Consider the following 6,000-nt stretch of genomic DNA (forward strand, 5'->3'; position numbering starts at 1 on the left):
TGTTAGAAAATGGATTCTTTGGTCTTTCTGCCCTAGCTTTTGTCTTTCTGGGGCTGGTGCAGACTCAGGGGTAGGAGTGCAGAGGACAGGTCATGGGAGTAAGGGGGTTTTTATTTAACTGACACTGTCATGACATGGTTTTGGGCTTCCTGAAAAAGTTGTCTTAAAGCTAAACATTCAGAAAATGAAGATCATGGCATCTGGTCCCATCACTTCATGGGAAATAGATGGGGAAACAGTAGAAACAGTGTCAGACTATATTTTTGGGCTCCAAAATCACTGCAGATGGTGACTGCAGCCATGAAATTAAAAGACGCTTACTCCTTGGAAGAAAAGTTATGACCAACCTAGATAGTATATTCAAAAGCAGAGACATTACCTTGCCGACTAAGGTCCGTCTAGTCAAGGCTATGGTTTTTCCTGTGGTCATGTATGGATGTGAGAGTTGGACTGTGAAGAAGGCTGAGCACTGAAGAATTGATGCTTTTGAACTGTGGTGTTGGAGAAGACTCTTGAGAGTCCCCTGGACTTCAAGGAGATCCAACCAGTCCATTCTGAAGGAGATCAACCCTGGGATTTCTTTGGAAGGAATGATGCTAAAGCTGAAGCTCCAGTACTTTGGCCACCTCATGCGAAGAGTTGACTCACTGGAAAAGACTCTGATGCTGGGAGGGATTGGGGGCAGGAGGAGAAGGGGACGACCAAGGATGAGATAGCTGGATGGCATCACTGACTCGATGGACGTGAGTCAGAGTGAACTCCAGGAGTTGGTGATGGACAGGGAGGCCTGGCGTGCTGCGATTCATGGGGTCGCAAAGAGTCAGACATGACTGAGTGACTGAACTGAACTGAACTGAAGGTTGGCAGCTGTTGAAAGCTCTTTATCCTGTGGCATCCTTGTGAGGGTTGTTTGGAGACCCTGTTTCTCATCCCTCTGTGCCTACTCCAGAAATCTCACACCTGGGTGGATGTTCCTCTGGTTCACTGGCTCATTTACTCCTTCTGCAACCATGAAAATGAGGGTTTGACAGCTTGTCCTGAGCTGACGTCACTGAGTTGCTGGTCTTGCCCACATCAGGTCCGTAGAGAGCCTCTCATTCCATCTGTCCCCACAGACTCCGGACATGCAGGCTGATCCCAGAGTCTCCACCTCTGCTCTGACTTGCCATCAGCAGCTAGCCAGTCTGTCTTCTCTCCTGTCTAGATTCTCAATAGACAGTCAGACAACAGCCTAGTCTCCACCCTCAAATCCAGGGACATGTTGAAATCTCTGGGGAGCCACCTGTTCTCTGCAGGTGATGGAGGCTCATCCCCTACCTATCATGCTTTGCAGGGAGGTCTTCTAGCACAGCTGTCTCCAAAGAAATTGTTTTTACAAATCCTTCTGTGAATCTACTTTTGACTTATTTTGTAGCCTTGAAATTTTGGGTTTCCCTGGTGGCTCAGATGGTAAAGAAGGGCTTCCCTGAATCTACTTTTGATTTATTTTATAGCCTCAAACTGAGAACTGGAACTTGAGAGTTTGACCAGTTTTTTGATTAATTCTCCAGGTGGCGCAGTAGTAAAGAATTTACTTGCCAATACAAGAGATGCAAGAGATGCAGTTTTGATCCCTAGGTTGGGAAGATCCCCTGGAAAAGGAAATGGCAACCCCCTCCAATATTCTTGCCTGGAAAATTCCATGGACAGAGGAGCCTGGCAGGCTACAGTACATGGGGTCACAGAGTCAGACACACCTACCCATGCACACTGGTCACTGGTTAATTCTTTCTGTAAGTTCTCACTTGGAAACTGCTATTTACTATATCTTGGTGAGTCAGTAAAAATTTCTAATTTCAAAAAAACACACACATAAAATAAAAAACAAACAAAAAAAAGCAAACTTCCAATTTCATATACTCTACAATTAGATTGCAGAGAAGGTGAAGGCATTCAGACCAAACAAGAAACAGATAAATCAAAGCGAAGTTGGATCCAGGCCTGAGTCAACTTTCTAAGATAAAGAAGAGAAATGGGGTCACTGAGTTTCCATAGCTGTGAGACGGGGGCTGGAGGCATTTTAATCTACAAACCAGAGGTTAGGGTGACATTACTAGTACAGAAAACTTGGGAATATACATCCAAGGTAATTGATACTGGGTTATATCTTGAGGGCAGGTGTGGGCATATTTGCATTTTTGGAAGTTCACCGTCGCCACAGTCTGCAGGGTGGGATGAAAAGGCAGAGGTTGGAGACCCTGGAGAGGTTATTACAGTAAACCAGATGGGAAACCATAAAGAGGTAAATCATTGCATTGGCTTTGGAAACAGAGGGGAAAAGGCAAAGTTTAAGGCAGTTAAGAGGCAATTCCTCCAGTAATTGATGATAGGATGTCCAGGAAGGAGTTAAAGATGATTTCAAGTTTCTGCCTTGGGCAACTGGGAGAACTGTAATTCTATCCACTGAGATGCAAAAGAGCAGATATGTGGGGGAAAGGTGCCTAATTTCTTTGATAATCAAGGAGGGGATTATGGAAGAAAGGCCGTGAAAGGATCATGGAATCCATATTTAGACCAAAATACCTAGAAGGGAGGAAATGCTGAGTAAGTTTTAAGTCTTAAACTGGACTCTGTAGTAATTCTTTATACCAATAATTGTTCATTAAAATATGATTGCTTAACTCTCACTGGAGAAGATAAGATTACTGTAGCACCATTAGATTACTGTTAGTTCTATACTATTAATCCTATCTAATTGGAAGTGGGAATGACAGTAAAAAGTACAGGTAAAAGAAAAAAGGTGTCAGACGAATCCTTCTACTAAATCTCTTTCTTTGCATTTATTCTATATATGTTTCATCTGCAAATTCATTCCTCCTTTACATCTAGCTCCACTGGGAGCTCCCCCGCCCCATACACTCACCCCGCAGGGATAGGCACATGACCTAGGACAGCCAATTAGAATACCCTAGCCCTCTTGGATCCAGTGACTGGTTCAGGAGTAATCTGTGTCCCAAGCAGCACCAATCAAATTCTTCCTTCTGATGGCTGTAAGGATGTTGGAAAAGAGCATCTATCTCTCTGCCAGGCCTGCTAAGCACCACTTGGGGAGAGTCTGTGGTTGCGGGGTACCATTTTGTCTTCTCGGATGTGAAACTGAAGCAAACAACAGCTCTCAGTTTCCAGGTTATGCTGGTCAGAACACGTCTCCTTCCCCCCTTTAAAATTTTTCTTAATATAGTTTGAGATGTTTTTCACTTGCAAAAGAGCTCTGACAAGTTTCCTTGGTGTCCACAGACAAAGCCCATGGCCCTCCCTTATATGCCCCTACTGCTTTATTGAGATATCATCATACATCATGCCCTTCACCATTTTAAGCACAATTCAGTGGACATTTTTGTACATTCACAGAACTGTACAACTACCACCATTATCTAATTTTAGAATATTTTCATTGTCCCCAAATGCAATCCCACAAGTATTAGTCATTTCTCACTACTTCCTTTGGTAATCACTAATTTACTCTATGTCTCTATGGATTTTCCTGTTCTGGAGATTTTGTGCAAATGGGATCCTACAGTGTATGGCTTTTGTGTCCGGTATCTTTCATTAAGCATGATGTTTTCAAAGTTTATCCATATCATAGCATGTATCATTATACCATTCTTTTTTATAGCCAAATAATAGTACCCATTTTGGTTATCTATTTATCAGTTGATAGACATTTGGAGTATTTCCACTTTGAGACTACTATTAAAATGCTGCTATATTTGTGTAGATGTTCTTGTGTGGACATATGTTTTTATTCTCTTGGGTATCCATTGAGGGGTGAAATTGCTGAGTCATGTGGTAACTCTATGTTTAAACTTTTGAGGAACTGCCAAGTTATTTTCCAAAATAGATGCATCATTTTATATTCCCACCAGCAATGTATGAGGGTTCAAATTTTTCCACATCCTCACTATACTTCTTATTATCTGTCTTTTTTACTTTGTCTTCCAAGTGGGTATGAAGTGGTACCCAATTGTGGTTTTGATTTACATTTCCGTGGGGGAATATTTCATGTGCTTATTGGCCACTTGTAAACCTTCTTTGAAAAATGTTTAAAATTGAGTTATTTGGTGTTTTATTGTTGGTTTGTAATAGTTCCTCATATATTCTGGTTATAAGTCTATTAGCTATAGGATTTGCAAATAAATATGGTGACTGCAGCCATGAAATTAAAAGATGCTTACTCCTTGGAAGAAAAGTTATGACCAACCTAGATAGTATATTCAAAAGCAGAGACATTACTTTGCCAACTAAGGTCCGTCTAGTCAAGGCTATGGTTTTTCCTGTGGTCATGTATGGATGTGAGAGTTGGACTGTGAAGAAGGCTGAGCGCCGAAGAATTGATGCTTTTAAACTGTGGTGTTGGAGAAGACTCTTGAGAGTCCCTTGGACTGCAAGGAGATCCAACCAGTCCATTCTGAAGGAGATCAGCCCTGGAATTTCTTTGGAAGGAATGATGCTAAAGCTGAAGCTCCAGTACTTTGGCCACCTCATGTGAAGAGTTGACTCATTGGAAAAGACTCTGATGCTGGGAGGGATTGGGGGCAGGAGGAAAAGGGGACGACCGAGGATGAGATGGCTGGATGGCATCATGGACTCGATAGACGTGAGTCTGAGTGAACTCCGGGAGTTGGTGATGGACAGGGAGGCCTGGCGTGCTGTGATTCATGGGGTTGCAGAGAGTCGGACACAACTGAGCGACTGAACTGAACTGAACTGATGTTCTCTCATTCTGAAGGTTGCTGTTTTACTTTCCTACTGTGTTCCATGAAGGACAAAACCAAAAAATTTTAATGAAGTCCAATTTATTTATTTTTCTTTTGTAACATGTGCTTATGGTATTATATCTAAAAAAAAAAAAAAAAAAATGGCCTAAGCTAAGAACACAAAGATTTACACTTAGAATGCTTTCTTGTGAGAGTTTACAGCTTTAGATTTATGATCCATTTTGAGCCAATTTTGTATCCTGTTACTTCTTGCCTCTCTCCCTCTCTTTTCGTTCTTGTCCAGTTGCGCTATGATTTCTGGTACACAAACATCCTGGTATATTTTTTAGAGGATGTGAATAAATATGGATCCCCGAGAGGACTTTGAACTTAAATAAGCTTAGAAACGTTTGCAGAGTATATTTCCCTCTTGGAGATTCATAGTGTATATGTCCTCATTAGAGGCTTAACGTCAGCAGCAGGAGAAGAAACCGTTGTGTTTTGGTTCATCTTGTGCTTACAGATACCATAGTCTGGTGGTGGAGGCTGTACTGTGCCTCCCTGATGCCCCTTTGGAAGAGAACTCATTCCAGCTGCTGACAGTACCCCTGGGGGCCACCCCTCAGCTGTTGGCCCCCTAGGCAATTGGCTCCGCTGAGTTTAACTACCTTATCCAAGATCATGCTTCCTTCCGGGAACAGACCACAGCCAAACACTGATTGGCCTAGGGATGTAAATGCCTGGCTATCTCCCCCCTCCTCAAGACAGATTTGCAGGCTCATTTCATCTTCAGAATCCCTGCTGCCCCAGCTAAGGCCGCCCCTTAGTCAGCTCTCCTCTCTCTGTCTGATCCTGCTTTCAGCCCAGCCCTTCTCTTTCTCAAGTGTCGATCCTAAAAGCATGCCTTCAAAACTGGCTTCCATGCAAAAGAGTATCTCAGCAGCTGCTGCTAGGAGAACCCAACCTGTGACCAAAAAGAATTTCCCAAACACATTGGAGTACCAAATTTTAGTTTTTAGGAAACAATTACTACCAGGGTGGCAGTCAAGAACACCACTTGGGGAAATGTAAATTTAGCAGAAGCAAGACTTGCAACCAAAAGAACTGATGTACATTCAGACTTGTCTGCTGATTGGCTATTTGATCTTTTTAAAAAACACATTTATTTATTTGGATAATGGATCTTTAGTTGCGGCATGGGGGGTCAGGTTCCCTAACCAGTGATCCAACCCGGGCCTCCTGCACGGGCCCCCTGCATTGGGAG

The sequence above is a fragment of the Capricornis sumatraensis genome, chromosome 15, assembly GCF_032405125.1.
Source record: "Capricornis sumatraensis isolate serow.1 chromosome 15, serow.2, whole genome shotgun sequence".
NCBI classification, from domain to species: Eukaryota; Metazoa; Chordata; class Mammalia; order Artiodactyla; family Bovidae; genus Capricornis; species Capricornis sumatraensis.